This window comes from Moschus berezovskii, chromosome 1 (genome assembly GCF_049115385.1).
Source record: "Moschus berezovskii isolate FMDL1 chromosome 1, NW_MosBer_1.0, whole genome shotgun sequence".
NCBI lineage: Eukaryota > Metazoa > Chordata > Mammalia > Artiodactyla > Moschidae > Moschus > Moschus berezovskii.
This window is the reverse complement of record NC_142460.1, coordinates 125,741,238-125,752,456: the sequence shown is the minus strand read 5'-3', so window position 1 is coordinate 125,752,456 and position 11,219 is coordinate 125,741,238. Positions and strand designations below refer to the sequence as shown.

The 11,219-nt window shown below is 40.6% G+C and overlaps 1 non-coding gene across 1 annotated transcript; it reads left to right on the top strand.

Moving 5' to 3' along the window:
* Positions 1 to 10,701: 10,701 nt before the first annotated feature.
* Positions 10,702 to 10,827, top strand: LOC129553766 (small nucleolar RNA SNORA61). Its single transcript, XR_008685515.1, has one exon. It is a non-coding gene; the product is annotated as a small nucleolar RNA SNORA61 (small nucleolar RNA).
* The last annotated feature ends 392 nt before the right edge of the window (positions 10,828 to 11,219 follow it).

Sequence of the window (11,219 nt, the reverse complement as noted above, 5' to 3'; positions counted from 1 at the left end):
CAACTTTAGCATCAGTCCTTCCAATGAACACTCAGGATTGATCTCCTTTAGAATGAAGGGGTTGGATCTCCTTGCAGTCCAAGGGACTCTCAAGAGTCTTCTCCAACACCACAGTTCAAAAGCATCAATTCTCTGGCAATCAGCTTTCTTCACAGTCCAACTCTCACATCCATACATGACCACGGGAAAAACCATAGCCTTGACTAGACGGAACTTGGTAGGCAAAGTAATGTCTTTGCTTCTTAATATACTATCTAGGTTGGTCATAACTTTCCTTCCAAGGAGTAAGCGTCTTTTAATTTCATGGCTGCAATCAGCATCCGCAGTGATTTTGGAGCCCAAAAAATAAAGTCTGACACTGTTTCCACTGTTTTTCCATCTATTTCCCATGAAGTAATGGGACCAGATGCCATGATCTTTGTTTTCTGAATGCTGAGCTTCAAGCCAACCTTTTCACTCTCCTCTTTCACTTACATCAAGAGGCTTTTGAGTTCCTCTTCACTTTCTGCCCCAAGGGTAGTGTCATCTGCAAATCTAAGGTAGTGTCATCTGCAAATCTAAGGTTATATTTCTCCCAGCAAATTTTATTCCAGCTTGTGCTTCTTCCAGCCCAGCATTCCTCATGATGTACTCTGCATACAAATTAAATAAGCAAGGTGACTAGACAACACATTATTGCCGCCTTACAGTTTGCTACTGCTTCTCAGAAAGAAGGGGGAAATGTAGGAGCCCAGCAGTGACCACGAGAAAGAATGAATAAGGAAGCAGAGAAGTGCCTGCAAACAAGATTCTCTGCTTGGGCAGAGCATGCTTGCAAACAGGATGTTCTGCCAAGAAGCCTGCACACAATATCCAAGGTTAATGGTCCGCTCGCATACAAGGGAACATGCCCTCCTAAAAAATAAGGAAGAGGCTGGAGTTCTAGGCAGGCTTCTTAGTAAACATGCTGTGGTCACTTTCTCCCTTTGTTCCTCCCGTCCTTGGAATGTGCTTGGCTTTTTGTCCTTATTTGGTAGAAGAATGCATTGCTTAGATTTTGGTATGTGTCCAGCTACCGGGATATAAAAATAAACCGCAAGGGGGCTTGTCAGAATTTTTCCTCCAGCCGGAGTTGTGTCTTTGTCTGTCTTTTGTGTGTCTTGTCTCTGTGTCATTTCGCTCACAACAGTCCCATCACTTCATGGGAAATAGATGGGGAAACAGTTGAAGCAGTGTCAGACTTTATTTTTTGGGGCTCCAAAATCACTGCAGATCCTGATTGCAGCCATGAAATTAAAAGACGCTTACTCCTTGGAAGGAAAGTTATGACCAACCTTGATAGTATATTAAAAATCAGACACGACTGAAGTGACTTAGCAGCAGCAGCAGCAGGTAGCATACTATCCAAGTTGCCTATTATCACAGAAGTGGTTACAAAATACAAAGCCGTTTCCTTTTTATAAAAGAAAAATGAATATAACTTATCTGTAAGTTTGACAACTAAGTATTTTCCCACAAGATAACCAACAAACCTCTGTGAGGTACAGAACTTTCATGGTCTCTTCTTAATCTTGTACAAAATATTGTACGGCTTCTGCTATACTGTATATTAAAGCTTTTTATTTTTACAAAGTTAACTACAAAGTAGCATCCTGCAGCATTCTGTGTTCCTCTGGCTTCAACAACTTGGCTGCTTGCTTATGAATGATGCAGTGAATGAATTTACCTCTTGTAACCTTACCCTGCAATCCTTCTCTAAGCAACAGCTGCTGCTTAAGAGGAAATGCTACTCAGTTTTTTTCATAAAACATTTTCATTAAGATTATGAATATATCTCACCTAGTAGTGGCTCACCAAATAGAAGCACTTAGTGTGTGTATATATATATATGTCATCAGTTAAAGAGAAATAAGCAAATACAACAGGTTAGATCTAACATCTTACCAACATAGAACAAGTCTTTTGCTACCCATAACTTGTTCTAATACAGTATTTGCTTCTTCAGCAATATCTTCACTAATACTTTCAGCAGTATTTTCTGAAAAGGAAACTCATCTTAGATTGTTTTCAACATATCTGGTCTTGTATTAAGAGGAAGAACCAGTGTTTCCTAAAGATATGTTGCTTTTCTTCCATTCTAAAGGAGATCAATCCTGGGTGTTCATTGGAAGGACTGATGCTAAAGCTGAAACTCCAATACTTTGGCCACCTCATGCGACGAGTTGACTCACTGGAAGAGTCAGTCGTGTCTGACTCTGTGTGACCCCATAGACGGCAGCCCACCAGGCTGCCCCGTCCCTGGGATTCTCCAGGCAAGAACACTGGAGTGGGTTGCCATTTCCTTCTCCAATGTGTGAAAGTGAAAAGTGAAAGTGAAGTTGCCCAGTTGTGTCGTCACCCAGTCGTGTCGGACTCTTAGCGACCCCATGGACTGCAGCCTGCCAGGCTCCTTCGCACTACCTATGGGTCATTAAAAAACAGTTAATTTCTTCTTTCAAAGTAAGGGTATCATTTTAAGACTAAGTAAGAAAATAACTGAATTTGAAAGAAACTCTTACAGAGAGAACATTGTGAAAACAGTGTTTGGAAATATTTATGTTGTTATGTGCATTGTTTAAAATTATGACAGCCATTAAAACCCATCTTTGTAAAATAAATTGAAGTTAAAACTAGACCTTCAAAGTAACGTGTCACAGATAATAAAACCTAGATTTTTAAACACAAAGTATATTCAGTCATACTGCCCTTGACAATGATGATTGTTTAGTAAGATGAAAAAAGTTTTTACTCTTAGATATAAAGAAAATATTCTTTTTCATATTTACCTTGTACATTTGTCATTTTGATGTTTGTTTTATAATGTACCTAATATAATACATGTGTGCATACCTAAAAAAAAAAAAAAAAATCAGAGACATTACTTTGCCAACCAAGGTCCGTCTAGTCAAGGCTATGGTTTTTCCCGTGGTCATGTATGGATGTGAGAACTGGACTGTGAAGAAAGCTGATCGCCGAAGAATTGATGCTTTTGAACTGTGGTGTTGGAGTAGACTCTTGAGAGTCCCTTGGACTGCAAGGAGATCCAACCAGTTCATTCTAAAGGAGATCAATCCTGGATGTTCATTGGAGGGACTGATGCTAAAGCTGAAACTGCAATACTTTGGCCACCTCATTTGACGAGTTGACTCACTGGAAAAGACTCTGACGCTGGGAGGGATTGGGGGCAGGAGGAGAAAGGGACGACAGAGAATGAGATGGCTGGATGGCATCACTGACTCAGTGGAGGTGGGTTTGAGTGAACTCCGGGAGTTGGTGATGGACAGGGAGGCCTGGCGTGCTGTGATTCATGGAGTCGCAAAGAGTCGGACACAACTGAGTGACTGAACTGAACTGAATATTTTTACACATATAGAAAGAAAGCTATCTGAAAGACAAGAATAATTATTTAAAAGCACAAAAGTTAAGATCAATTTATTCATGAAAATATTAGCCATAATTCTTAAAAAGGTAATTTCAAAAGAAAAGAAGGCAACATATTTTCTCCCGTCAAAACTGCAGTTTTTTATTTTAACAGTAATAGAATTGTTGGCAAAGATTTAGTCAAGTGTGGAGCCTTTCATGTTGTTAGTGGAATGTAAATTGGTAAAACTATTCTGAAAGGCATTTGGCAATGTGCCTTAAGATTTTTATGGACTTCACGGGGAGATGGCGGAAGAATAGGATGGGGCAACCACTTTCTCCCCCACAAAATCAGCAAAAGAACATTTGAAAGCTGAGTAAATCCCACAAAACAACTTCTGAATACTGGCAGAGGACATCAGTTCAGTTCAGTTCAGTTCAGTCGCTCAGTCATGTCCGACTCTCTGTGACCCCATGAATCACAGCACGCCAGGCCTCCCTGTCCATCACCAACTCCTGGAGTTCACTCAAACTCATGTCCACAGAGTTGGAGATGCCATCTAGCCATCTCACTCTCGGTCGTCCCCTTCTCCTCCCACCCCCAACCTTTCCCAGCATCAGAGTCTTTTCCAGTGAGTCAACTCATCGCAGCAGAGGACATCAGGCACCCAGAAAAGCAGCCCATAGTCTTTGAAAGGAGGTAGGAAATAGTATAAAAGATAAAAAGAGACAAAAGAGGGAGGGACGGAGCTCCGTTCCAGGAAGGGAGGCTTTAAAAAAAAAAAAAAAGAGAGAGAAGTTTCCAAACACCTGGAAACACTGGCGAGTGGAACCCCAGAGGGCCACATAACTGGGAGACAAAAGACACAAATAATTAAAACCCACAGACTAAGTGCCCAGAGGAAACTCAGTGGAGAAGTGGCACAGACGCCCGCATCCCCCACTAGCAGGCGGGGGGCTGGGCAGGGAGGCGTGGGCGGGGCGCTTAGAAGGAGAACCGCGCTTGAACGCTCCAGGGCAAACTGAGGGCAGGAACTTAAAATAGAAAAGCAGATGCTGCAGCTAAAAGGCGAAAAAGCTGCGAAAAACCTGCAAAAAGCCCCAACCTAAGACTCCACCAGCCCCGCTCACAGAACAAAAGACTGAACAGAGCGAGCTGGCAGCGGGCGACCCAGCCCCCGCCAACACAGTCAGGGATGGCAGCCAGCTCCAGAGGGGGCAGCCATGGCCCCAGAGAGGCTTCCCATACCGAGCTGCAGGCAGACTTCCTGGCTAACCAAGATTTCTTGGATTCGGACCGGTTGATATCTGCCTGAGAAAGTGTGCCGGTTTTACTCCCAGAAAACCAAGCGGCAGGAACCGGGAACGCAATAAGTCACAGTGAACTTGCTTGCCAAACGCCTGGAAACCTGAGCTGCTCAGACTGGGGAAGGCACAAAACGCAGGCCTAGCCAAGTCTGCGCCTTTGTGGAGTACCTGATGACCTGAACCTGAGCCACTCAGACCTGGGAAGTGCATGCAACCCAGCGCCAGCCGCGGACAGCTCCCAGCAGAGCAACCTAGAGCCTGAGCAGCAAAAACAAAGAAAGCACACACACCGTGTTGGGAGCATTCCCAGTGTAGCCAAGACACTGCAAGCACTCCCTATAGACACCAGGGATATTTGTTAGCTGCGTTCCTCCCTCCCCACAGCAGTACTGAACAGGTGAGTCAGGAAAAAAAAAAGTTTCCACCACCACATCCTGGTGTCAGGACAGGAATTAGACACTGAGGAGACCAGAAAACAGAAGAGCTTTTTCAACAGAAGGAACTGCCTTGGAAGTAACAGAGGGAGAAGCCTTGAGTATACTGCAAGAATAAGACTGAAAACCAGAGGCAGAGGCTTAAGTCCAAATCCTGAGAACACCAGAGATCTCCTGTTCCAGAGAACATTAATTGATAGGTACTCATTAAAGGTCTCCATACATACACTGAAACCAGGCACCACCCAAGGGTCAGCAAGTTTCAGTGAAAGACATACTACGCAAACTATCCAGCAACACAGGAGAATAGCACTGAGCTTCAATATACAGGCTGCCCAAAGCCACTCCAAACCCATTGACATCTCAAACTCATTACTGGACACTTCATTGCACTCCAGAGAGAAGAAATTCAGTTCCATCCACCAGAACATCAACACAAGCTTCCCTAACCAGGGAACCTTGACAAGTCACCCATCCAACCCCACACACAACGAGGTAACTACATAACAAAGAGAACACCACAAACTGCCAGAAGACGGAAAGGCCACCCCAAACACAGCAACATAAGCAAGATGAAGAGGCAGAGAAATACCCACCAAGTAAAGGAACAGGATAAATGCCCACCAACACAAACAAAAGAGGAAGATATAGGGAACCTACACGATAAAGAACTTCAAATTTTAATTGTGAAAATGATTCAAAATCTGGAAAGCAAAATGGAATTACAGATAAATAACCTGGAGAAAAGGATTGAGAAGATGCAAGGAATGTTTAATAAGGAATTAGAGGAAATAAAAAAGAGTCAATATACAATGAATAATGCAATAGATGAGATCAGAAACACTCTCGAGGGAATAAACAGTAGAATAACGGAGACAGAAGACAGGATAAGCGAGCTAGAAGATAGAATTGTAGAAATAAATGAAACAGAGACGGAAAAAGAAAAGCGAATTAAAAGAAATGAGGACAAAATTAGAGACCTATGGGACAATATTAAACGCCCCAATATTCGAATCATAAGAGTCCCAGAAGAAGAAAACAAAAAGAAAGACCATGAGAGAATACTTGAGGAGATAATAGTTGAAAATTTCCCTAAAATGGGGAAGGAAATAATCACCCAAGTCCAAGAAACCCAGAGTCCCTAACAGGATAAACCCAAGGCGAAATACTCCAAGACACATATTAATTAAATTAACAAAGATCAAACACAAAGAACAAATATTAAAAGCACCAAGGGAAAAGCAACAAATAACACACAAGAGGATCCCCATAAGGATGACAGCTGATCTTTCAACAGAAACTCTTCAGGCCAGGAGGGAATGGCAAGACATACTTAAAGTGATGAAAGAAAGTAACCAACAGCCCAGATTGCTATACTCAGCAAAGATCTCATTCAAATATGAAAGAGAAATAAAAAGCTTTACAGACAAGCAAAAGCTGAGAGAATTGAACATCACCAAACCAGCTCTCCAACAAATACTAAAGGATCTTCTCTAGACAAGAAACACAGAAAGGGTGTATAAACTCGAACCCAAAACAATAAAGAAAATGGCAACGGGATCATACTTATTAATAATCACCTTAAACGTAAATGGGTTGAATGCTCCAACCAAAACACAAAGGCTGGCTGAATGGATACAAAAACAAAACCCCCATATATGTTGTCTACAAGAGACCCATCTCAAAACGAGGGACACATACAGACTGAAAGTGAAGGGCTGGAAAAAGATATTCCATGCAAATAGAGACCAAAAGAAAGCAGGAGTAGCAATACTCATATCAGATAAAATAGATTTTAAAACAAAGGCTGTAAAAAGGGACTAAGAAGGAAACTACATAATGATCAAAAGATCAATCCAAGAAGAAGATATAACAATTATAAATATTTATGCACCCAACATAGGAGCACCTCAATACGTAAGATAATTACTAACAAGTATGAAAGGGGAAGTTAACAATAACACAATAATAATGGGAGACTTTAATACCTCACTCACACCTATGGATAGATCAACTAAACAGAAAATTAACAAGGAAACACAAACTTTAAATGATACACTAGGCCAGTTATACCTAATATATCTCTATAGGACATTTCAAACCCCAAACAATGAATTTCACCTTTTTTTCAAATGCATACGGAACCTTTTTCAGGGTAGATCACATCCTGGGCCATAAATCTAGACTATGTAAATTCAAAAAAATTGAAATAATTCCAAGCATCTTTTCTGACCACAATGCAGTAAGATTAGATCTCATTTACGGGAGAAAAACTATTAAAAATGCCAACATATGGAGGCTGAACAACACACAAATCATAGAAGAAATCAAAAGAGAAATCAAAATATGCATAGAAATGAATGAAAATGAAAACACAACAACCCAAAACCTCTGGGACACTGTAAAAGCAGTGCTAAGGGGGAAATTCATAGCAATACAGGCACACATCAAGAAACAAGAAAAAAGTCAGCTAAATAACCTAACTCTACATCTAAAGAAACTAGAAAAGGAAGAAATGAAGAACCCCAGGGTTAGTAGAAGGAAAGAAGTCTTAAAAATTAGGGCAGAGATAGATGCCAAAGAAACAAAAGAGACCATAGCAAAAATCAACAAAGCCAAAAGCTGGTTCTTTGAGAAGGTAAATAAAATTGACAAACCACTAGCCAGACTCATCAAGAAACAAAGGGAGAAGAACCAAATCAATAAAATTAGAAATGAAAATAGAGAGATCACAACCAACAACACAGAAATACAAAGGATTATTAGAGAATACTATCAGCAATTATATGGCAATAAAATGGATAACTTGGAAGAAATGGACAAATTCCTAGAAAAGTACACCTTTCCAAAACTGAACCAAGAAGAAATAGAAAATCTGAACAGACCCATCACAAGCACAGAACTAGAGGCTGTAATCAGAAATCTCCCAGCAAACAAAAGCCCAGGTCCAGACGGTTTCACAGCTGAAGTCTACCAAAAATTAGAGAAGAGCTAAACCTGGTAAGCTGCAGTCCATGGGGTCGCTAAGTGTCGGACACGACTGAGTGACTTCACTTTCACTTTTCACTTTCACACATTGGAGAAGGAAATGGCAACCCACTCCAGTGTACTTGCCAGGAGAATCCCAGGGACGGGGGATCCTGGTGGGCTTCTGTCTATGGGGTCACACAGAGTTGGACACGACTGAAGTGACGCAGCAGCAGCAGCAGCAACACCTATTCTACTCAAACTCTTCCAGAAAATTGCTGAGGAAGGGAGACTTCCAAACTCATTCTATGAGGCCACCATCACCCTAATCCCAAAACCTGGTAAAGATCCCACAGAAAAGAAAACTACAGGCCAATATCACTGATGAACATAGATGCAAAAATCCTTAACAAAATTCTAGCAATCCAAATCCAACAACATATTAAGAAGATCATACATCATGACCAAGTGCGCTTTATCCTGGGAATGCAAGGATTCTTCAATATCTGCAAATCAATCAACGTAATACACCACATTAACAAACTGAAAAATAAAAATCATATGATTATCTCAATAGATGCAGAGAAAGCCTTCGACAAAATTCAACATCCATTTAGGATAAAAACCCTCCAAAAAGTGGAAATAGAAGGGACATATCTCAACATAATAAAAGCTATATATGACAAACCCACAGCAAACATTATCCTCAATGGTGAAAAACTGAAAACATTTCCCCTAATGTCAGGAACAAGACAAGGGTGCCCACTCTCACCACTACTATTCAACATAGTTCTGGAGGTTTTAGCTACACCAATCAGAGCAGAAAAAGACATAAAAGGAATCCAAATTGGAAAAGAAGAAGTAAAACTTTCACTGTTCGCTGATGACATGATCCTTTACACAGAAAACCCTAAAGACTCTACCAGAAAAATACTAGAACTAATCAATAAATACAGTAAAGTTGCAGGATATAAAATCAACACACAGAAATCCCTTGAATTCCTATACACTAATAATGAGAAAATAGAGAAATTAAGGAAACTATTCCATTCACTGTTGCAATGAAAAGAATTAAATACTTAAGAATATATCTACCTAAGGAAACAAAAGACTTGTATATAGAAAACTATAAAACACTAGTGAAAGTAATCAAAGAGGACACTCATAGATGGAGAAATATACCGTGTTCGTGGATTGGAAGAATAAATATTGTGAAAATGAGTATACTACCCAAAGTAATTTATACATTCAATGCAATCCCTATCAAGCTACCAATGACATTTTTCACAGAATTAGAACAAATAATCTCACAATTTGTATGGAAATACAAAAAAACTCAAATAGCCAAAGCAATCTTGAAGAAGAAGAATGGAACTGGGGGAATTAACCTGCCAGACTTCAGGCTCTACTACAAAGCCACAGTCATCAAGACAGTATGGTACTGGCATAAAGACAGAATATAGATCAATGGAACAAAATAGAAAGCCCAGAGATGAATCCACGCACCTATGAACACCTTATCTTTGACAAAGGAGGGAAGAATATAACATCAAGAAAAGACAGTCTCTTTAACAAGTGGTGCTGGGAAAACTGGTCAGCCACTTGTAAAAGAATGAAACTAGAACACTTCCTATCACCATACACCAAAATAAACTGAAAATGGATTAAAGATCTAAATGTAAGACCAGATTCTATAAAACTCCTAGAGGAGAATGTAGGCAAAACACTCTCCGACATAAATCACAGCAGGATCCTCCAAGACCCACCTCCCAGAATATTGGAAATAAAAGCAAAAATAAACAAATGGGACCTAATTAAAATCAAAAGCTTGTGCACAGCAAAGGAAACTATAAGCAAGGTGGAAAGACAACCTTCAGAATGGGAGAAAATAATAGCAAATGAAGCAACTGATAAAGGATTAATCTCCAAAATATACAAGTAGCTCCTTCAGCTCAATTCCAGAAAAATAAACGACCCAATCAAAATATGGGCCAAAGAACAAACAGACATTTCTCCAAAGAAGACATAAAGATGGCTAAAAACACATGAAAAAATGCTCAGTATCCCTCATAATCAGAGAGATGCAAATCAAAAGCACAAGATACCATTTCACACCAGTCAGAATGATTGCTATCCAAAAGTCTACATGCAATAAATGCTGGAGAGGGTGTGAAGAGAAGGGAACCCTCCTACACTGTTGGTGGGAATGCAAACTAGTACAGCCACTATGGAGAACAGTGTGGAGATTCCTCAAAAAACTGGAAATAAAATTGCCTTATGATCCAGCAATCGCACTCCTGGGCATACACACCGAGGAAACCAGAATTGAAAGAGACTCATGTACTCCAATGTTCATCGCAGCACTGTTTATAATAGCCAGGACATGGAAGCAACCTAGATGTCCATCTGCAGATGAATGGCTAAGAAAGCTTTGTTACATATACACAATGGAGTATTTTTCAGCCATCAAAAAGATTGCATTTGAATCAGTTCTAATGAAGTGGATGAAATTGGAGCCTATTATACAGAGTGAAGTAAGCCAGAATGGAAAACATCAATACAGAGTCGGACACGACTGAGCGACAGAACAGAACAGAACAGAACACATATATACACCCTCCAGTTCCCTTTCCCATCGGATCTAAACCCTGGTCCTGGTGGTCGTAAGAGGAGGAATAGTAGTACTGAAATTGTGCTCGTAGTGTGCTTTGTATGGCATGTGAGCTAGTTTCAGACAAGGCTGAGTTCTCTTGGAACTTGCTCTCTCCACCCCTTAAAATGGAATAATCTTAGGCTTAAAGGGAGACTATGTGAAACTGGCAGTTGCTATAGTAATTGCTGGCTAATATTTTTGTATTTGGGAGGGATATACCAATAGGTTTCTTGCCTCCTGATTGATATTTTTCTCCCCCTAAGGCCTGTTGCCTGGAGAAGGAAACGGTAACCCACTCCAGTATTCTTGCCTGGAGAATCCCATGGACGGAGAAGCCTGGTAGGCTACAGTCCACGGGGTCGCAAAGAGTCGGTCACGACTGAGCGACAGAACGGAACGGAACGAACACATATATACGGAATTTAGAAAGATGGTAACCTTAACCCTGTAAACGAGACTGCAAAAGAGACATAGGTGTA